Source organism: Panthera tigris, chromosome D2 (genome assembly GCF_018350195.1).
Source record: "Panthera tigris isolate Pti1 chromosome D2, P.tigris_Pti1_mat1.1, whole genome shotgun sequence".
Lineage (NCBI taxonomy): Eukaryota > Metazoa > Chordata > Mammalia > Carnivora > Felidae > Panthera > Panthera tigris.
In genome coordinates this window covers 74,724,998-74,747,903 of record NC_056670.1, presented here as the reverse complement: position 1 = coordinate 74,747,903, position 22,906 = coordinate 74,724,998, and the positions used below count along the sequence as shown (strand labels likewise).

The 22,906-nt window shown below is 52.8% G+C and overlaps 1 protein-coding gene across 1 annotated transcript in view; it reads right to left on the bottom strand.

The window, feature by feature from the left end:
* The window catches only part of GRK5 (G protein-coupled receptor kinase 5), a 211,105-nt gene that overhangs the window by 114,728 nt on the left and 73,471 nt on the right, over positions 1-22,906 (bottom strand). The gene's annotated exons all lie outside the window — the stretch shown is intronic.

The following is a 22,906-nucleotide window of genomic DNA, read 5'->3' as shown; positions in this document are numbered from 1 at the left end:
CATTCCCGCCAACCACACTAGTCTTATCCAAGGGACAGTGGACAGATGTCTGAACGCTCAGGTGTACAAAGAGCAAGGGGAGGCACCAACCCTGGCCTGTGTTCCTGAGCCCACCGGCATTTGAGCCCCAGACCTGGAGGCCCCTCTGTGTCTAGTGGCCAGGACCTTCCAGGGACTGAGATGCCATTACCCACCATCCACCTCCAGAGTGGCCTTAGATACCACATCACTAAAGATCATATAGCTCTTTAGGTCTCTCAGTATTTTAGGATATTGAGGGCCTCTCACCCTCCTCCATGTAGTCAACACCCCAACACCTGTGGACTTTAGAGCCCAGTTAGAGACACAGGATCTGGGGTAGGGCCTCGGCACCCTGGGCCTGCTCCTTGCTCTGGGTTGGGTGTGCAGCACCTCCAGCCTTTAACCCTTCCAGAGCGTACCTGGGCCCCCCTCTCCAACCAGCAAACCAAGGGATACAGGAGGGCTTAGCTGTTCCCACCCAGGCCCAGTGTGTGCCCCAGGGCTGGCAGGGAGCTGGTCTCAAGGAGTGGGGATCCCCAACTGTCAACCCTGCTGCCCTGGAAAGCTAAGGCCGGGTTCCCCATTAGCAAGTGGGTTGGCTTCTGAGGCTGGGACCAGGACCGCCACCCTGGGGGCTGGGAAATAGGAGAGGGAGCTGATGGTGGAGGTGTCCTTTCTCTGCTCTCTGCTTGTCCTGTCTTCTTTTCCTCTCAAGCCTCTGCAGAGGGCAAAGGCCTCAGACTCTACAGGACAGAACAAGTGTGCATTGGGCATTTGCTGTGGCCAGGCACCATTTGAACATTATCTTGTGTAATCCTCAGAATGTCTTGTTGAGGAAGAGATCACTGTGAGCCACGTCACAGATGAAGAAACAAATATCCAAGGTTGAGCAACTCGCCGGCTGATGACCCATCTGACTCCACACTTGCTCTTTCCTCTAACCAGGGTCAACACACATGTGCGCACACTGCAGAGTCCTTCCCCGGGGCCCTTCCCTGGACTCTCTGCAGTCCTTACTCTAAATCTACAAGGCAGGACTATTACTGTTCCCCCCTGACAAATAAGGAAACTGAGGCATGGGGAAGAAAGAAGCAAGTGGCTTTCTTTACTGGCTTATTAATAGCAGAGCCAAGGCCAACTTGAGTAGACCCTGGACCCCAGGCGCTCACCCTCACCCTTCTGTCTGTAAACCTCCCTTTGGGGTACATTGAAAGCCAGGGAAATTCTCAGGGATTAAAAAAAAAAACTTGATGGGGTCAGACCACAGAAGTGATGCATCATCGAGTAAGAGGAGCAGGAAAGGGGATCTCTCTAGCTGGGGCCCAAGCTTGCAAGCTCTGAGAAAAGACGTCACCCCAGACACCTGCAGACTTGTTCTGCTTGACCCACACGTGGCTTATTTGTTTGCTGTTCACTGAACCAGTAGTCAAGATTTCAAACCACGAGGAGACTTCACATGCAAATTCAGATTTCAGATTTCTCTCCATAACGAAGCATCCCACATGGCAAGAATGGGTTAGAGCTAGGGAACAGCTGCTCCCGTGGACAGGCCCTGTGGCCTGCTTGGCCTCTGTAGGGATTAAAATGTGCATCCCCTAGAAAAGGGCCGCCCTCTGGAGACATCAGCAAAGTCAGACGCTCCCGTCTCAGCCCCCACCAGGCTGGGAGGTCAAAAGGGGCCATTAGAACAAGAACTAAGTCCTTGTCCTTTCCTATTCCTGCACTATTCACTCCCAGATCTGGCTGGAAGAAAGCACATTTGTGTGTGTACGATAAAATATACACAACATGAAATGTGCCATCTTACCCATGATTAGGTATACGGTCCAATGGCACGGATACATTCACATTGTTATGCAGCCATCACCACCATCCACCTCCAGAACTCTTTCATCACCCCAGACTGGAACTCGGGACCTATTAAACACTAGCTCCCTCCTCCCCCCAGCCCCTGGCAGACACCATTCTACTTTCTGTCTCTGTGAATTTCACTCCTCCAGTGAAATCACACAGTATGTCCACTTGTGACTGGCTCATTGCACTTAGTGTAACGTACACGAGGTTCGTTCATGTTGCAGCGTGTGTCAGATTTCATTCAGTTTTTAAGACCAAATAACATTCCATTGTGTGTAGGTACCACATTTGGTTTATCCATTCCATCCATTTTTTAAAAAATTTTTTTAACATTCATACATTTTTGAGAGACAGAGAGAGACAGAGCGTGAGTGGGGGAGGGGCAGAGAGAGGAGACACAGAATCCGAACCACACTCCAGGCTCCGAGCTGTCAGCACAGAGCCTGACATGGGGCTCAAACCCACGAACTGTGAGATCACAACCTGAGCTGAAGTCAGACGCTTAACCGACTGAGCCACCCAGGCGCCACCATCCATTCATCTACTGATGGACACTTGGGTTGTTCCCACCACTTGGCTTTTGTGATCGGTGCTGCTATGGATATCTGAGTCCCTGCTTTTAACTCTTTTGGGTATATGTCCAGGAGTGGAATCACTGGGTCATATTGTAGTTCCACATTTCTGCAGAACTGATGAAGTCTTCTGGACAGTACAGATCACCAGGCTCTACTGCATCAGGCTGTCTCCCAACTCTCTGTGATCAGAACCCAGGGATGTGACTTCTGGAAAGGCCCATCCCCCTACCCCCCGCCAGGTGATTCTCAGGTGGCCAGCGTACGGAAACCAGGAGCCTATTTTGCATGCATATACGTGTGTGTGTGTGTGTGTGTGTGTGTGTGTGTGTGTGCGCATAGTTCTTACAGATTAATTGAACCATTAGGAACATTAACCCACACTCATTCATTCACTCAGCCAATATATGTTGAGCATCTACTAGAAGGAGCTGGGGCAAGAGACACAGGGTGTCACCATCTTGGGGCTTCCAACCTAGCAAGGAAGACAGACATCAAAGGCTTTATTTCAGTGGCTCGACGCGGGGGGACAACTTTGTCCTCTGGGGGACAACCGGCAATGTCTAGAGATATTTTTGGTCGTCACAGCCGGGGCGGGGGTGCTACTGGCATCAGGTAGGCAGAGGCCAAGAATGCAGTTGAGCACTGTACAATGCGTGAGGCAGCCCCCCACAACGGAACGATCTGCCCCAAAATGTCGATAGTGCTGAGGTGGAGACACATTGCTTTATTTAACAAGCATTTGGACCAGCACTCAGAAGGGCAGGGTTTGGGGGAGACATTAGTAACGGGGCAACATGTCGCTGAAGCTGGAGTTAGGAAGGGAGGGGGTACCACCCAGGGAGCTGTCCCGGGCCAAGGGGGCAGACTTTCCGGCCCATGTGGGGCTCCTTTCCTCCTAAGGAGTAGGAGCCCCCAGAACAGGGCAGGGACTGTGGTAGGCAGAATAATGCTCCCCAAAGTGTCACCTGAACATGTTAGCCTATATCACAAAGGGGAACAAATATTACAGATGGAATTAAGGATAACAGCGGGAACATTATCTCAGGTGGTCTCGGTGGACCCAGTGTAATGGTTAGAGTCCTTACATGTGGAAGAGGGGGAAGAAGAGTCAGTTTAGAGCCATGCTGTGTGAGGAAGACCAGAAGAGCCACTGCCGGCTTTGAAGATGGAAGGGGCCACGAGAAGGCGGGTGGCCTCTAGAAACCACAAAAGGCAAGAAAACAGATTCTCCCTGGGAGCCTCCAGAAAGAATGGAGCCCTGCCCACACCCTAGGAGCCTCCAGAAAAAACGGAGCCCTGCCCACACCCTAGTTTTAACCCAGTAAGACCCATGTCAGACTTCTGACCTCCTGAAATGTAACTCATTAATTTGTGTTCTTTTAATCCATTGGGTTTGTGGTATTTGTTACAGCGGCGAAAGGAAACTAATCCAGGGATGCTGTCCACGGGGTGTCCCCCTAAATGGCCACTGGGATCCTGAACTCACCTGGCCTCCAGTTCCTTGGACACAAACCCTGCCCCTCCATAACTCAAAGAGGTCGCCACTTCCAGACAAATAGTTAACTCTTACGTGTGCTGTTGGGTTATTAGATGACATATTTGATGACTGAAGTGTCAACACTCTATTATTTCAGTCAGACCTGACTGTCTCTCAGGACCCTGAGGTGGTGAGGCCCAACACCCTGCTGCAGAAGTTCCTTGCGTGTCCTGGCCCTGTGACCCCAGCTGCCCCAGGCCCACCTCCCTGCTTGGGAGGATGTCAGGCCTACAGGGAGCTAAGGCCACCACGTCTCCACTACTCAGGGCCCAGCCAGGCCCCAGCAGCTGGGATGGCCAGTTCCCAGGCCTGCCCATCAACCATTGCTCATCCGTTCTCCTTGACCAGTTTCAAAGCCCTTCACCATGTGGTCACAGTCTTTCCAAGCTTTATTTCTTTCCCTGCCATTGCTCTCAGGACCTTTGCACTCACTGTTCCTTCTGGCAGTAACATCTCCTGCCTACCTACTGTGTAAATGACTTTCATCCATGCTTCAAGTCTTAACGCAGGCATTCGGCTTCAAGGCTTCCTGTGCACCGTATGGCCATCCAGGAGGGCCTTCTCTGACCTCAGTAGCTGAAGTGGGGCCCGTTCTCTGCCTTCACCACTGCCATTAAACAGTGTTTGGGAAGCCCTGGTCAGTTGGGCAGCCTGTCTCTCTTGCACACACTCATCAGCTGACAGATTTCACTTATCTGTCCCAACAGATTCACTTGTTCTCCCAACACATTAAGCACATTTTCACTGACGGGTCCAACCTGTATGTGTGAAGTTACTACCAGATTTCCAGGACCAGCCCCCGCTCTTACCAGTACCTGACATCTTCCTATTTAGTGATTTACTTGCCAATCCTTAGTCTCCCTGTTTGAAGGAAGACCATGGTGGCAGAGACCTTGGTTTCTCTGCTCTCCGTTGCTCTCTCCTTGGCCCACTGTGGATGTGCAAACAGTATTTGCCAACCAGATGCAAGTGTTGTCCCTGTGATCTCTGCATGCATCATCCTCTCCCCCATGACCCCACAGGAGAAGTTCCTGACCCCTCCACCTGCTGAAGCCCGCTCTTTCTTCAAGCCCCAGCCAGCTGTCCCTTCCAGGGCTGCCCTTGAGAGGAAGACTCCCCGCCCCCCAACTTGCCAGGCCTACAGCCTACTGCCGGTTCGGTTCGGCCTAGACCTATTCAGTGTCCCTCCGGGGGTGGGGCACCTAACACAATGCCTGGTTAATCACAAGCTTTCATTAAGTTAGGACGACTGACTGGGTAAATGAATGTTTGCCGGAATAAATGACAATGTCCACCCCACCCTACCCCCAGCAGTCTGAGGTTAGCACTGAACTGGGTTCTGTATGTTTGGTGTTCATTAAGGTGGCATTAGCCCCATTTCACAGATGAGAAGCCAGAGGCTCAGGGAGAGGAATTAATGGGATCGGTGAATGAACTCCCAGCCATTTCCTGTCTTGAGCAGCTTTGGGTTTTATTTGCTTTACCATCTGACCCACTGCTGCTCATAGTTTATCTTTTGTGTGCCGGAAACAATCAGTGAACTGGACACAGTCCCTGCCCTCAGGGACATCCAGTTCATTCCAGGCTTCAAAGAGCAGAGACCATGGGGGTGGCCTGGCAGGCGGGGCGGGGGGGGGGGTGGTGGGGAGCAGCTCCAGCCGGGAAGGGGATGGCAGCAACAGGGACCAGGGGGCCAGACAGGAAGGGGGAAGAGGCCAAGATGCTGGGGGAAATGGGCTGAAGTCTGCCAGCCACGGTTCTGAGGAAAAGCACCAAAGAATCAGGATGGCAGGTCTTGATCCTGGAACGGGAAAGAGTTTTGCCTTTTCTCAAGGCAAAGCCTGGAGAAAGGTGGGCAATGGGAAGATGGGAGTCTTCTCTGACTCTGGACCTCACCCCCAACTGTCCCCATAGGAGGGAGGGGACAGCTTGCAGGAAGGAAATTGCTTAGCAAAGCATTGCTGCTTTCTCTAGTCCCTAGCGTCCCCCTCTATTGCCAGCAATGGCCTCACACAGGTGTACTGGGGGGGGGGGGGGGTGCACGGCTAAGGGAAGTGTGATAAGGGGGTGGCAGGGCAGGAGAGAGGCAGCCAACAGAGAGGGCTGGGGGGCTCCTCTGGCAGGAGGGCAAGTCTTAGCAGGGAGTGGAGTGTGGGACTTGGGGACAAAAGGCAAAGTAATAGTGGCTCCCATGTCTTAAGCATGGGCCACGCACTCATTTCTTGTGCTCCCATGGATACCCCCAGGGAACAATAAAAGGATCACCCCAAATAAACTGCCACAAGAGAGCTGTCACTATGGGGGAAGAAACTGGCTTACTGTTATTCTTGTTGCTTGTACTGTGCCAGAGGGAGGTATTTATTTGTGCAGAGGAGAGGACTGAGAGAAGACAGCACTGAGAACGAGAGGGGGCAGAGCAAGGTGGACCCATGACTACTCCGGGGGGGGGGGGAGGGTACGGGGGAGGGCTCTGGCTCTGTGGCAGCTGGATCCCAGCGATGACAGCTTCTGAGCAATGAGCAGCCTCCAGGCCCGTGGCCAGACAGGCACAGCCGAGTGGAACTGCCAGCAGAGGCTCCTCCTCCGAAGGACACTGACAAAACCAGCGGCGGCAGTGACCCCGATGGTCTGTGATCTCGTTGGCTGGACTCCTTCGGGCCCTGGAGCATCTCTTCCCATCCTTGGAAGGAAGTGGGACAGACCTCTGCAAAACAACTGGCCCTGGAATTCTCATTAACCTTATGGTATGATATATTTGATCCGGAAAGTGAAGCAACGTGACACTTCCTGTGCTCTTGGGGTCAGGGGACAATCAGCTATGACATCATCGCACTTAATTCTCACATCAAGTCCATGAGGCAGGTCCTGCTACGGAACCCCTTTTGCAGGTGAGAAAATAGTCTCAGAGAGGCAAAAACCTTGCCTTAAATCACTCAAGCGGCCGTGTCACAACCTGAGCCAGGAGCCAGGTGCCGGACTCTCAGTCTAAAGTTCTTTCTTCCCTGCTGACCAACGAGCAGTTCATCAGGGGAAGCTTCCATGCATTTGGTGGAAAAACCTTCCTTCATGCCCTTGAATCTGAGGTTGAATGTGGCTCTTGGACTGGCAGCATCAGCATCACTGGAGACTTTGTTAGAAATGCAGATTCTCGGGCCCCACCCTAGACCTATTGACTCAGAAACTCTGGGAGTGCACCCAGCAGCCTGTGTGTTAATGAGCCCTCCAGGTGATTCTGATGCTCAGTCAAGCTTGAGAATCACTGCCCTAAATTCAGAGAAAGTCCCTGAACATCACATGGGAAATGGGAGATGGAACCACTCTCTCTGGGAATTTCTCTCTCTAAAAAAGGATTTGAAGAGACACAGCAAAGTTGGGACAAACCACCAAAAGTGTTCCTCCCAGCCCCCATATTCAGTGATCCTGGGATCTGCCTGACAAGCACCGAGGTCCCTGCAACCTGCCTGACTTGAATCAGCTTAAGCCACTTACCAGGCCACCAGCCAGGGCAAGAGGCAAACTGTACAAGGGCCCTCCTGTTTCCAACATGCTCGGTGCTGGCCCATAAGGGTCCAGGTGGGGGAGCCAGTCTCAGGGAACCCTATTCCATGCCCCCAGGCCCTGGCCTGGCTCCTAACAAGCTGGACAGGACCCCCCACAAACCCCTCCTGTACCAACAATAAGTACACACTTCCCCTACCACGTGCCTCTACATTCTGACAGCCTCTGGACCTTGATTGTTCTACGGATCCCAGAGAGGAGTGAACCACCTCTGGAGATGGGCTTGCCGGGTCCACAGAGGACCTGACGTGTTTCGAGGGCTCTGAGGAGGGAGAATATTTTCCCACAGAGTATGTTCCTCTAGGAAAGACTTGTCAACTCAAATCGAAAAACAGTATTGGTGAATACAGTTCCAGCCAAGGTTAGCAGGAAGAGAGACTCATTTGAGTTGACCTGCAAAGGGGATTGTTACCAGGATCATGGGGGCCTCTAAGAATCCAAGGAAAGGCAGCCAAGAGCAGCTGGGTTTTGGGAATAAGAAGGCCATGGAGACATGGAGAAGCTGGGGCTGGGGTGTCTGCCCCTCACTCCACCAGCTGCCCCTCTATAGACCATACTCACTCACCCCCTTGCACAGGCCCAGCTGGCCACTGGTGTACATTGAAGAATTTGGCCTTTGTCTCTGGTTCCTGGATGGTGACCTCTAAGTCCTTGGAATTTTCCAAGTGACAGAATGGCATTTTTATTCATGCGGGGCCCCCAAAACCATACCAGAGTCTATGCTAACAAGATGGCTCAAGGTAGGGCTGACCATGCCAGAATAACCAACCATATGATCGGGTAGGTTCTGAGCCTGGTGATACTATCCAGGGAGAGATGAGCAACTGGAGATTGGGCTCAACCCCATGGCCAACGATTCCATCACTGCCGCCTAAGTAATGAAACCTCCGGTAAAAGCTCTAGGCACCAGGCTCAGGTGAATCTGCCGGCTGCTGCCGGGAAGGTGATGTGTCTCCTGCAGACCTTGCCCTATGCATCTCTCATGTTTGCTGGTTTGGATGTGTCCTTTTGCTCTAACAACATTGTAAGTAAAGTGATCTGAGGTCTGTGAGTCATTCTAGTGAATTATCAGCCTGAGGGGGTGAGAGAATCCCTGAATTTGCAGCCTGCCGGTCAGAAGTGAGTGCAGCCCGGGACCCCCAAACTTGCTGCTGGGGTCTGAAGGGAGGTCAGTCTCTGGGACTGTGCCCTTCATCTGTGCAGTCTGTGCTAAAACTCTGGGGTAGTTAGTATCAGAAATGTATTGTAGCTGTCTGGGAATGCAAGCTGGTGCAGCCACTCTGGAAAACAGCATGGAGGTTCCTCAAAAAACTAAAAATAGAACTACCCTATGACCCAGCAATGGCACTACTAGGCATTTATCCAAGGGATACAGGTGTGCTGTTTCGAAGGGACACATGCACCTCCATGTTTATAGCAGCACTATCGACAATAGCCAAAGTATGTAAAGAGCCCAAATGTCCATCGGTGGATGAATGGATAAAGAAGATGTGGTATATATATACAATGGAGTATTACTCGGCGATCAAAAAGAATGAAATCTTGCCATTTGCAACTACGTGGTTGGAACTGGAGGGTATTCTGCTAAGTGAAATTAGTCAGAGAAAGACAAAATCATATGACTTCACTCATATGAGGACTTTAAAAGACAAAACAGATGAACATAAGGGAAGGGAAACAAAAATAATATAAAAACAGGGAGGGGGACAAAACAGAAGAGACTCATAAATATGGAGAACAAACTGAGGGTTAATGGAGGGGTTGTGGGAGGGGGGATGGGCTAAATGGGGAAGGGGCTTAAGGAATCTACTCCTGAAATCATTGTTGCACTATATGCTAACTAATTTGGATGTAAATTTTAAAAATTCAAATTCAAATTCAAATTCAAATTCAAAAAAAAAAGAAATGTATTGTAGCTGTCAAGGACCCCAAGTCCTTAGGTCCCCCTGGCCTGGCTCACCACCTGCCTCCCAGAACCCTGATTCTTTTAATGTTTATTTATTTTTGAGAGAGAGAGAAACAGAGCATGAGCGGGATAGGGGCAGAGAGAGAGGGAGACGCAGAATCTGAAGCAGGCTCCAGGCTTTGAGCCGTAAGCACAGAGCCTGATGCGGGGCTCGAACTCGCCAGCTGTGAGATCAGGCCATGAGATCATGACCTGAGCCGAAGTCAGACGCTTAGCCGACCGAGCCACTCAGGTGTCCCCAGAACCCTGATTCTAAAGTCCCGGCCACAGGTCATGGGCCAGCCTAGACTCTGCACAATCCAATCAGTTCTGGCCCTTGCGGAAGGGAGGCCCCGGGGCAAGAAGGCAGGCTGGCCAAGCAGCAGGCCTCCCTGGGGCTCGGGCTCGAACGTTCGGAACAGAAGCCCCCACGGCAGCAGTGCCAGACATCACCAAAGGTGGGCTGGGCAAGACCACAGAAGCAACCATCCTCACTTCTAGAACATTTGGGTGCTGCCGGTTGAAGGCACGGGCCGTGGCGGGAAGGGGCGCAGGCTTCAGGAGCCCCCGGATTCCCACTGGGGCCCCTCCTTCCTCCTGCTGCCACAAGGTCTTCCCTCCAGCGGATGGCCTGTGGGCTGCTGGGGGCCACAAGGCTCAGAAAAAGTCAGCATTATGGTAACGCAAGGGACTAAACCTGTTAGAAATCCGAATTATGTGGTAAAGCAGGTCTTTACAACACTTAGGGGGTGCGGGGAGCATGAAAAGTGGAGGAGCCTCTCTCGACGCACTTTGATCGAGGTCTGGGAAGTTCTCGAGTATCCTGGTGACTGTACGTGGGAAGGATCTCTCTCTGTGTTCCCAGCACAAGAGGCCGATGACTCACCCACTCTTGGCCAGTCAAGTGGAAGGTAGTGTTACAATTTCGCCTGTGACGTCTGTGGGGCTAAAGAATCTGTTCAAGTCCTTTCTACCCAGGTGAGCTTTCAAGACTCGGTTTCCAAAGCACTGCCAGCAGGACTGGCTTTCCAGAAAATGCCGCCACGGGGAGGCTGGGAGTGTTCTCAGAGGCCACGGGCAAAGCGGAGGAGGCCGGTTTTTCTGATAAGGTAGGTTACCCCTGCGTCTGCTGCCTCCTACCCTTGCCCTCCCAGCACTGATATTTCTGTCCCATCCAGCCGGGCTCGGCCGCCTTTGCCACCACCAGAGCGGCCCCCCGGCTGAAGCTGATGAGGCGGGTGTGCAGCATCTCACTGGTTCAAAGTCTCTTTTCATCCAGCCCTGAACAAGGCAACTTCCAATTATAGGACCCAGCTGGGCCCCGCAGCACTTGCGTGGTCTCTGCCTCAGGGCGCCCTCCTCTGTGAAGTTTCTAGATGCCTCCTGCCCTCAGTTCCTCCACTACCACACTGTCCCAGAGTGCTGGAGCTGGGAGGTCAGGATCTGGTGGTGCCGGGGACAGGGTGGGTGGAGATGCCCCGATAACTACCCGCTGATTGGAATGTTTGGAGGAAAATGTAACCTGGGGCCACCAAAGGCATCTCTGGCCCAGAATCTCCTGAGATGAGACTGTGCCGTTCATGCTGGACACAGTCCACGGCCCCTCAGGAAGCATCACAGAGCCTAGGGTCTTCGAGGGTGTTCTGCACCTTCCTAGCTGGCATAGGACCCCCAGGGGTGGGCCAGAGGGGGAAGCAGTGGGGGGGCACTGAGCCTCTCCCCGCCCAAGTCTGCTTGCTTTCCACGGCCCGACACAACCAGCAGCGTCACCTCCCAGCAGACACTGACCCTTCTTATCACTCCAGAGACCTAAGGGATAGGCCCAGAAGGCAGGCTTGAGCCCAGGCTCCGTTCAAAAGGTTGCCAGTCTGGTGCAGGTGCAGCCAGCCCAAGGAGCCACCTGCCCAGAGTCAGCGAAGAGAGAAGGCAGAGAGACTGAAGGCCTTTCCAGGCCCCATTAACCCGCCTGGGAGCTGAGCTCAGCTGCTTAGCTGGGGGCTCCCTTTGTTCAGGGGACTCCCCGCCCCCACCAGGAAGGCGGGCAAAAACCACGGTAGGCAGTCGCACACCCCAGGCCCGGAGGACGTGGGGAGGCAAACACCCACAGTTATCCGACCCCAGATCGTCTCCCCGAGCCGCAGCTGCAGCCGTGAGAACCTGAAACGTCCAGCATGCCCTTGAACGGAAGTGCAGTGTGGAAGTGGCATGAAACACGGAGGGTGGCACAAGCCACGTGGGGCCTGTGGCCTGTGGGCAGGTCCCAGCACCTCCGGGCCCCCCTCACGGCCTCACCACAGTGGGGTTTCCAGAGAAGAAAAACCTCAGCCACCACCAGAAGGATCCCACAACCTCAAATTAGGAAAACCCAAACCAACACCAGGCCTGGTAAACGGTAGCCATGGGGACAGGGAGACATGGCCCCTCTCCAGCACACTGAGCCTGTGAGAAAGGAGGCCGCTGGTGTGGCTTTGGCAGGGCGGGGAGGCAAGGTAGGAAAGCTTGCTGCTGAGGGCGGGGCTGAGACTGGGCCACCTCGACCAAAGGCTGCCGCCCCTGAGTGACAGCTGGGCTGTGGACCAGGGACTCGCATGCGCACTGCCTCGAGGCTTCCTCACTGCGATGTGATACGTGGGTACTTATCTGTCACCCGCACTGTCACCCGAGCCATGCCACACAGCGGCTGCGTGGTCTCACTAAGTCACTCGGTGTTTTCTCCGGCAGAGGATGAGGCTGCTATGCAACTGTTTGGCTGGGTTAAGAATTAGAGCTAAGTGTGCAAAGTTCTCAGCATACAGTAGGGGCTCACTAAATGCAGCCGTGATCACCACCACCACCGTCGCCACGCCCCCCAGCATCCTCCTCACCACCATCCCCACGACCATCGCCCGCCACCATCCTCACCTCCACCAACATCAACATCACCACCATCCCCACTAAGCCATCGCCACCACCACCATCACTAACAAGAACGCCCTCCTCCCCCCTCACATGGCCGCTGCCACCACCAGCATCCTCACCACCACCCAGTTGCCCACCACTGCCACCATCAACACGCTAGCCACACGACTTGTGTAGATAAGAGAACTGAGAACACGGAGTTGGCCAGGGACAGACAGCAGGTCTCCAGCCCAGGTCTTTCTTCTGACTCCAGGTGCAGCCATCTGTCCATCCTACCACTCCTCCCCCCAACACACACACACACACACACACACACACACACACACACACACACACACACACACACACCTTCCCCATCAGCAGGATGTCAGCATCTATCCCATGTTTGTCAGAGGGTACCACAGGGAAATCATGCCTCCGTGATATGGACCCATTTCCTCTCTGACCTCACCTGCCCCGACTCCCTCCCTCACACCACACTCTCCTCAAAATCCTCAGATGCCCTGGGTACCTTCCCACCTGAGGACCTCTGCTCTAGCTCAGGAGTCAGCAAACATCTTCTGTAAGGGCCACATGGAGTCTCTGGGTCACAGACAATCTGTAAACAAACGGGCTGTGTTCCAATACAACTTTATTCCAAAAGCAGACAGCGGACTGGATTTGGCCCCAGGGTCTTAGTTCGTCTGAATTTCTCTGTTCTTGCTGTTCCCTTTGCCTGGAACCCTTTTACTTTTTCATTTGTGTTACACGCATAACCTTGTAGCATTCTGTGTGGCTCCTTTATTCTGTCCATTGTTTGTCACCTATCTCTGCCCCTCCTTCCACTGGAATGTAGGCTTCATGAGGGCAGGAATCTTGTTTTATTCTCTGCTATTTCCCAAGCACCCAGAACAGTGCTCGACACATAGTAAAGGCTCAATAAATCATTTATGAGTAAGTAGATGGATAGACAGAGAGGCAGGGCCAGAAGAGAAGAGATGGTTTCCAAATGGACTTCAAAACAAACAAACAAACAAACAAACAAACAAACAAACAAACAAAAAACCATACCACACACCATAGCCTTTTCTGAGCTTGTGTTTTCCTCCCTCAAAATGGGAATCCAGCTGCCTTCCCTGGGAGGGGGCAGGGTGCAGACAGCCTCTCCTGCCCTTCCCCTCAGTTACGTCAGCTCTCCCAACCCTGAACTTAGAGCCCCTTCTCCATGCGCAGCGCAGAAAGGCAGGGTGGGGGCTCTCATCAAATGGGCAGCGTGGGACTTCTGATGCCTCTGTCTGTGGCCTGAGTGGCCCCAGGCCACCTCGCCAACCTCTCTGGGCCAGTTTTCTGATTTGGAAAACATCCAGAAGCCCTTTGTAAGGGTCAGACAGAGCACCTGCTTAAAACCCTAGCGCCGCACCAGGTACCAGGTAGGCACTAACATGATTTAAACCCCGCCACTCCCCATCCTGGCCCCCCCAGACCTCCCCTCCCCTCCCTGGGGCTTTCCACTGTTTGCTCCATTCCTCTGTGTCTCTTCAGGGCTTGAGAGAAATTTCCTTCAAGCGAAAGCAGACACCTCATCCTCTTGCAAACACTGATGACCTTCTTAAAAATGTCCTTTCCAAGGAAAACCATATTTCAAATGTATTTTGGGGCTTACTACACTTTGTCCACACCGGTTTTCACAGTTGAGAAAGTTTGGCCACAAAAACTAACTTTTCACTGCAAAAGTAATCCTCTTCTCTCAGCAAAGCCCAAATTTGGTTACTTTTGTCTTCGCTATGTTTTCTTTCGGTTAAGGAAGAGAAAGGCTGGGTGGGGGGGACAGGGGGGTGTGAGCTGACCCCGGAGAAAAGCCACTGGCAGCTGTAAGTTGGCTCCAGCGGCCCAGCTGTGGCTATTTTGTTGGAGAAATAAACAGGACTATTTGCTCATGAAAAAAACGCCCCAGTTTTTCATACGATATTCATAAAAATATTTGCATTTCCCTGTGAGTAATAATTACTTCTGCTGCCCCCAGAATTTTTGCATCACCTACCTAAAAGAAGCTGAACAGATTCTTTAGAAAGCCCTCCCAATCATTATCCATCCAGCGACCTGGGTATGCTGTGGTGTAGATGCAACTGCCCATATAGGGCTGGGAGGTCTGAGGTACAAAGAGGAAAGGGAGGGCCAGGCCCTGGTCTGAGTGCTCCATTTTCCCTGAGCCTCAGGACACCACAGCAAAGTTGATTTACTGTGCATATGAGGAAACAAGCCCAGAGAAGCCAAGTATCTGGCCCAGGTTCACACAGCCGCTAAGTGGCTAAGCTGGGATTTGAACCCGAGAACGCCTGGTTCTTAACTCCCAGCCCACGAGGCTGATGTGGAGTTATCTCAAGAGACACATGAGAACTGACCCCTCAGAACGTTCCCCCAAAGCCTGAGGCCACAGAAGCCCAAAATTGGCGCAGCACAGAGACAGCTACAGAGAAAAGAGTTTCCAATGCAGAGATGAAGCCTCCCAAACTGGGGTCCAGGAGAGAGTTCTTGATTCCCATCTACCTTCATCCGTGCTTCCTCCCCCAGCTTCTCCCTCTTGGCAGATGGCACCACCATTCATACAGGCACTGAGGCCAAAAACCTATGTGTCATTCCTCATTCCATCCTCCTCCTGGCCTCTATGGTAAGCAGCCTCCAAGATGGCCCAGTGATTCTTGCCTCCTGGCATTCATAGCCTGCATGGTCCCCTCCCATACTGAACCTGTGTAATCAACAGGATGTGGCAGAAGTGATGGAGTATGACTCCGAGGCTAGGTCATGAGAGTCAGTGTGCCCTCCTCCCTGCTCTCTTGGATCACTCTCGTGAAGGGCACTTGTGCAGACCTATGAAGAGGCTCCTGTGGGGAGGAGCTGAGACCTCCTGCAGACAGCCAGCATTAATTTGCCAACCATGTGAACGAGCCCCCTTGGAAGTGGAGCCTCCAGCCCCATTCAAGCCTTCGGATGATGGCAGCCCCAGCCGACATCTTGTCTGCAATCTCATAAAAGACCCTGAGTGAGAACCACCCAGCTAAGTCGCTCCCAAATTTCTGACCCACAAAAACCACGAGACAACAAATGTTTGTTGTTCTAAACTGCTAAGTTTAGAGCAATTTGTTACACAAGTACAGTTAACTAACACTGCCTTCTGCCTGCAACCATCCATCAAGTCCTATGGATTCTACTTCTAAATGACATATTGACTCTGCCATCTCCCTTCTCCTCCACGGCCACTGCCATGGGCCAAGCCACCATCACATCTCATAGGATGACTGCAGACTGGCCTCTCTGCCTCCATCTGGTTTCTGCCTGACCCATTGCAGCCTGTAGCATTCTACAAATGCAAACTACTTCCAGTCCCTCCAGTGGCTCCCCGTGGCCCACGGGATGAAACCTGAACTCTTTGCCACGAGCCATAAGGCCCTTCAGGCCAAAGCCCACCTGTCTCCCTTCCCTGGCCTCATCTCCTGGTCCACTCAGCTCCAGCTGCACTGGGCTGTCTTTTGTTTCTCATATACATCAGCTCTCCCCACTCGGAGCCTATGTCCTGGCTGTTTATTCCGCCTGAAACACTCTTCCCATGGCCCTACCTTCACTTTCCAGCTGAGAAATCACCTCCTCAGAGGGGTCTTCACTGATCACCCTGTCTACTGAGCATGATTCCCCATCAGTACTCCCCATTGCTACGTCTTGTGGATTCCCTTTACAAACTATAATGACCTGAAATTAGTTTATTCATTTATCTATTAATCCTGCTTATTACCATCCACTCCTCTCTATCCCTTAGGCTATTTTTTTGGAAGCTGGCACCATGAATGTACCCAGTGCCTGGCACCAAGCAAGTATCCAATAAAATGTTGTTAAATGAATGAATAAATGCATTTCCTGTCTTAATGTGATCCCAGAAAAATCCCCTGTCGTTTGAGACCTTGGAATCTCCATCAAGGAAACAATTAATTAACTAGCCATGAGAGCCTAGGTGTGCCTTCCCCTCTCTGGGCCTCAGTTTCTCCAGACAAGGAGCTGGGTGGAGGAGTTCTCAGGTCCTATGGTCCTTGTGATGGATCTGAAAGCAGTAAAGCCACATTCTGGGGATGTCTGTGTGCTCCCGGAAGCAACAAGAGGGCCTCACCTTGGGGTCTACAGAGCCGGCACTTTGTCCTTAAAGATCAGCTCAAGGCAGCATCTCTGTGGAAAGAACTGTTTCCTTTAGAGGATATGTAAATTCTTAACCCAGTAAAGTTCATGGGCTACTTCCACCAGGAGCACACTGTACCTGAGAATGAACCATGAGCCTGAACCATGAGCCCAGGAACCACCTGTGTTCCCTGCAAGGACCTGAGGACTAGCCCACCACCTACTGCTGTCATAGATTTTCGCCCTGGCTCTGCTTGCTTGGCCCACAAAGATGTGGCAGGCATACAGTGTTCGGGAACGCTCAGAGGAGACTAAAGACAGTGGTTGGGGAAGTGGAGCGTCTACCTGGGGACTTGCAGAGGCAGGCTCTATACTGGGGTCCCAGGCCCCCCATGACCATGTTCCCTCTGTACCTTCTCCTCCTAATTCCATTACACAGCAGAGTAAACAGGGACAAGGCAGTTGGCCTTACAAAGTCTTCCTCTAAAATATCCTTCCTTCACTGTAAAATGGCCAAGGAGAGCTCTATTTGGCAGATGAGATTTCTACCCTTAGAAATTCAGAATCAAATCCAAATACAAAAAGCAGAGATTGCCACAGGGCGACAGCAAGTGGAACGTGGGTGACTTAGCTTCCTATCAATGCTGTAACAAATCACTGCAAACTCAGTGGCTTAAAATAACATGAATTTATTACGCTAAAGTTTTGGAAGTCAAACTGGGCTAAGATCAAGGTGCAAGTAGGGCCGGTTCCTTCTGGAGGCTTTGGAGGAGACTCTGTGCTCTCACCTTTTCCACCTTCTAGAGGCCATCCATCCTGCGTTACGTGGCTCATGGTCCTTTCCTTCATCTTCAAAACCAGCAGTCACCTGCAAGCATCACCACTCTGGCCTCTTGCCCTGTAGTCCAATCTTCCTCAGTCTCTCTATTGTAAGGACCCTTGTGATTACATTGGGCCCACCTGGATAATCAGGATGACCTCCCATCTCAAGATCCTTCACTTTATCACATCTGAAAAGTCCCTTTCACCATGTCAGTAACACACTCAGGTTGCGTGTGGATGTTGACATCTTTGAAGGGCCCTGATTCAGCCTGGCACAGTGATAATTAAGACCATATGTTCCAGAGCCAGGCTGCCTGGGTTTAAATCCCAGCTGTGTCCTTTACTAGCTGTGCCACTCTGGGCATATCACTCAACCTCTCTTTGCTTCAACTGACTCCTGTGTGCCTCACAGACATAGGAGTCAGGACATGATGTGTGTAAAGCATTTGGCACAGTGAAGCTCAGTGAGAGAGGGCTGTAATTATCCCCTCCTCTCCACCAGAGTCAGAACTAATGGATGTCAGAGCTGGGAGGGACCTTGGTGATCACCCAGCCCTGCCCCTCAGTGAACAGCTGGGGACAAAGAGGCCCAGAGAGGAGAAGTGAATCACCAGGTCATACAGTATTTTCTCAGGCAACTCCCCATTACCCTTTAACCACCACCCGATACGGACTAGCCTGAAGGAGGGTCTGGCAGGGTGATCATGGTCCCCTGGCACCCTGCCCTACGCCCAGTACCTACTAAAGGACGCAGCAGCCAGAGTCACACAGTGGAGGAGGGAAGTGCTCCCCAGCAGAACAGCTGCAGGAAACATCTGCAGGTGCAGAGGCCCCGGCCAGAACCTCACATGTATGGTTCCCACCCCACCCACCAGGCTCAGGGGTCAGAGTCAGACACAACGCATCTTTCCCCAAAAGAGGTCAACAGGACTAACCTTGGCTAGGGACATAGAGACCCACGTTCAGGGCCAAGAGAAAGTGCTCTGGAGCGCAAATGGCAGCCAGGCCCCCTGTCTCTCTATGTGACCTCAGATTGGACACCTTTGGGCCTCCGTTTCCACATCAGAAAAGCAAGGTGCTGGACAGATCTGTGGTCTTCTCTGTGCAATCCAGGTTTCCGGGGTCCGGGAGGCCCTGACTAACTTTCAGAGAGTCCTAGAAGAGCCAGCCGTGCATGGACACAAAGCTGAGGCACGTGTCCAGCTTGCCTGTCTAGGCATCGCAGTTCATCAGTGAGTGCAGTTCAGGCTGAACAGACCTGCTCAGAGGTGTCTATGATTAACAGAGGGGGGAACACAGTGACTCACTTCACTCAGATCGCCTGTTTCGCAGGCAAAATGCCTCCCTAGAAGGAGACGGGGATCACCATGGGTCCTCGGTGGAAGCTCAGTTAGGCTCTGTTTCTTCCAGCCAGAGGGCCGACTCACCCCAAAGGCTTTCCCCTCCCATAAATCTGGCCCAGACAGGCACTGCCCCAATGGTTCAATTTCCCCCACCATCACACTGTCCTCAAACTGACTCCAAGGGCTCCTCCTAGAAAGGTCTTCATAAGGTTCTGTACGGGGTCTTTCCTGGTCTCAGGGGCAGCTTTTGAACAGAAAGAGGCCCAAAGTGGGGTGGCCTCCAGGGCAAAAGCCAGGCCTTCACTTATTTCCTCACTGAGAAAGTTATATCTTCTTGCCTCAGGGCCTTTGCACACGTCATTCCCTCTGCCAGATATATACTTCCCGTTTCATTGTTTTTAACGACATAGTTCAAGGTTAAAGAGAATAAAATTTTTTCAATACGCATTCACATAGGTTTTGTCAAAATAATTCATTCACTCTGTATTGAGAGACACGTAGGCTATTATTTCCAAATGTTTACCATCACAAATAAGGCTTCTCTGAGCACTCTGAGACACATCGCCCCCGCTTCACTGGCCACGTGTTCAGGTCTCACTTAGCGTCACATCATTCCCTGAACCCCCTTTCTGTCAACCCAAGAGTTATGTCTCCACTTTCCTCTCTCCCACTGCTCCCCAGTCTTTCCTTTAAAGCACATGTCATAATCTGTGTCTTTATTAGGTTTCCCTGCAAGAGAACAGGGACCACATCCCTTTTGCCACCAGTGATCGGTGCCCAGGACACTGCCTGGCGCCCAGTGAAGTGTCTGTAAAGAAGAAAGTATTTGAATGAATGACCGAGCAAAGGCATCACCCCAGAAGCAGGCTATGCCGTGTTCCTTTCCACTCAGGACTCAGAGATGAACCCAACACATCTTTCCACCTGCCCCCTGCTCTACCCCCGGGTTCCTGCCGCGTCTGAGAGCCCTGTGCCCTGATGAAGGGAGCTCTGGGAACTGGAAGGCCAGAGGCTCTGGGCCAGACCCTCAGTGTACCCTCACTCACAAGGTGAGGTTAAGGAGACCTTCACCCGGGCCCTCCCACGGCTCCTCATGGCCAGGCACCAGCTCCTGTGCCACCACGGCAGGTCTGGGCGACACTTGCCACGGCCATGCTGATGCTCTGGGAACCCCAAGAGCCAGAGTCTGTACCTCCTCCCTTGCATCCCCGCACAGCTGGAATGGACCAGCCCCCACCTGCTGGCCACACCTGACCTTGAGGTCAGGCCAAGGAGTAGGCCTGAGCTGTGTGCCTTCGCTTGCTACCAATCACTTAAAGTCTCTGTTTCTAAAGCTTCAAGAGAAAGTGCTGGATACAGAAAACTGGGTGGGGGGCGGCCAAGGAAATAAAAATAATAACAGCCATTAGGTGCTGTTGCCAAAGGACACTCTTTACAGGCTGACCCGCCCCAATCCCACAACTCGACAAGTCAGTTCTGGCTCTGACAGATGAGGAAACTGAGGAACGGTGAAAAGTGGTGGTTTCATTTTCCTTTTTATGTCACTCGCCTGTACCTAAGTCCCAGGAGCAGGACTCCATCATGATCTGACCAACACCCCCAGAATCACAGCCTGCCTCCTTGAGAAACATCTTGGCCTACACACGAGGCACTTCCTGCCTCCTCCCTTTAATTCTGACACTGGCTTGTAAGGTTTGACTGACCATCCTCATTTCAGAGGTGAGGAAACTGAGGCTTAGGGTCCTGTCTTTGGTAATAGCCAGGAACGGTAGAATTAGTATTCTAACCCAGATCTTTCAAACATGAACACTCAATCAATGCCTTTGAGGTAGGGACACCTGGAAGCTGGACGGTCAGAAGCTCCAAAAGATATATAATACAAGTCACGTAGGCAATTTTAAATTGGCTGCTAGCCAATTAGAAAGGAAAGAGAGGAGCTCCTGGGTGGCTCTGTCGGTTAAGCATCAACTCTTGATCTCGGTGCAGGGCATGATCTCATGGTTTGTGAGTTCAAGCCCCGCATCAGGCTCTGTGCTGGCAGCGTGGAGCCTGCTTGGGATTCTCTCTCTACCCCTCTCTCCCTCTCTCTCTGCCCCCTCCCTACTCACATTCTCTCTCTCTCAAAATAAATAAACATTTTTAAAAGGTATAGAAAGGAAAGTAAAATTAATTTTAAGAACATATTTTATTTAACTCCGTAAATCCAAAATATTACCACTCAACATGTAATCAGCATAAAAAATTGTTAATGAGGCATTTTTACTTCTTTTCACACAAAGTCTTTGACACCCGGTGTATATCGTACCCTTAGAGCACATCCCAGTTCAGACTGACCACATTTCAAGGGCTCCACGGCCACATGTGGCGAGCGGCTACCGGCCTGGCTAGTGCCTGTCTACAGCAAGACAGAAGCATGTAAGACCACGGGCAATTCGTTCGGTCTCACCCGCCCCACCAACCAGGACTTCCTGTGTGTCTGCCGGGGGTCAGCAGCAGAAGCAGCCCTGCACCCAGGGGTTTCCGTAGGGAGGCGGGTAGACACAGAGAAGGCAGCAATGAAGGGCACCACACCTCACCGTTCAGCCCCAGAGTTTCACACCCTATCCCCATAAAGACAGAGATGGTCATCTTTCAGGCCAGAGCCCCTGAACTGCGGTTTGGAAAAGGTAGGCATATCACACCCCCCTCTCCTGGACGTCAGAATAATGACCACCCCTCCTCCCTGCTAAAGAAAACTTGATGTAACAACCTCCTGGCATTATTTTCACCCTCAGACCCTAAGGGAATCCTTTGAGTTCCTCCACACCTGATGAAGGGACTCCACCTCCCACCCATTGGCAGGAAGCTGCAGGTGGCAGGCCCCAGGCAGCTGTGGGGGCTCAGACGCCCTCAAGGGCAGGCCCAGCAGAGCTCCTGCCCAGGCCCAAAGGTCCCCTCTCCCTATAGCTGCCACCAGGCCTGACCCCAGAAGCAAGTCCTCCAGGAAAGGAAGGAAAGAAAGGGAGGGAGGAGAAGGGGAAGGGAGCCCTCAGATGACTCCCATTAAGATACATGCCCTGTCGGCACTGTCCCTGCAGTCTCAGCCGCGTGCACAGAGTGAGCACCTCCCTGGGGAAGTGGGTTGTCGGGCTCCCACCCCTACACAGGCCCTCAGCAGACGACTGGCAATGGGACAACATGGGACACTGAGGACGGTGCTGGAGTGCTAAGGAGTCGGGGCAGGTCAGGGAGCCCGGCCACTCACTAGCTGGGTGACCCTGGGCCAAACACTCTTTGAGCCCTGCTCGCTGCATCTGTGAATGAGAATGAGATTTGCTTTGCCACTCAGGGTTGGGAGGAATAACTGAGAAAACACGTACGGCTCCCAACTCAGTGCACGGTGAGAGCTCCGTCCCCCGCCGCTCTCACTATTGTCCCATCCTTGTCACCAAGGACCAACCACTTCTCCCCATGCCCTTCCTCTCCCCGGTTCACTCCTCTGCCGGCCGCATCTCGCTCCCTGCGCCCATCAGCCAGGGGTGCCCAAGGCGGCCCCTCAAGCTGTTCTCGGGCACTAAACACAGTCCAGACCCATCCCCAAGCTCCGGGTAACATCACACTGGCCAGCCTGCCTCCAGGCGGGATGATGGACACTCGCAGGAGCCGGGCATCACACTGGCACTTCAGGGTAAGCCAGGATCCCGGGTCTGCCTGGGGAGGGGACGCGGGGCACAGTGCAACCCTGGGTGGCGAGCGGATTAGAGAAGCCCTCTCCAGCCTCAAACCCTGGAGACACCCCGGATCTTCACCTGCCCTCCCCGCCTTACATTCCACACTGAGTCCATCTCCGAGTCTGTGGGGCTACCCGAAAACACCTGCCTGTTCCCTCCCTCCGTCTCCACTGCTGCCACCTGGACCAGGCCAGCATCCTCTCTTGCCACTCAACTGGCCCAGCCTCCTTCCTGCTCTCCCACCAGTCTGTTCTCGCCCCCTTCAAACCATCCCCGCCCAGCTGCCAGGGTTGGCCGAACTCAAAGCACACCATGGAATTCTCTCACTTAAAGTCCTCCAATGATCTCCAACGTGCAACCGCCCTGCGCACGACCCGCGCCCGCCTGCCTCTCGGCTCGGCCCCTGCCACGCCCCAGACGCACACTCCACTGGGCACCTGACCTCTTTCTCATGCCCACCTCCGGGCCTTTGCACCAGCTGTGCCTCCTGCCCCACCATCCTC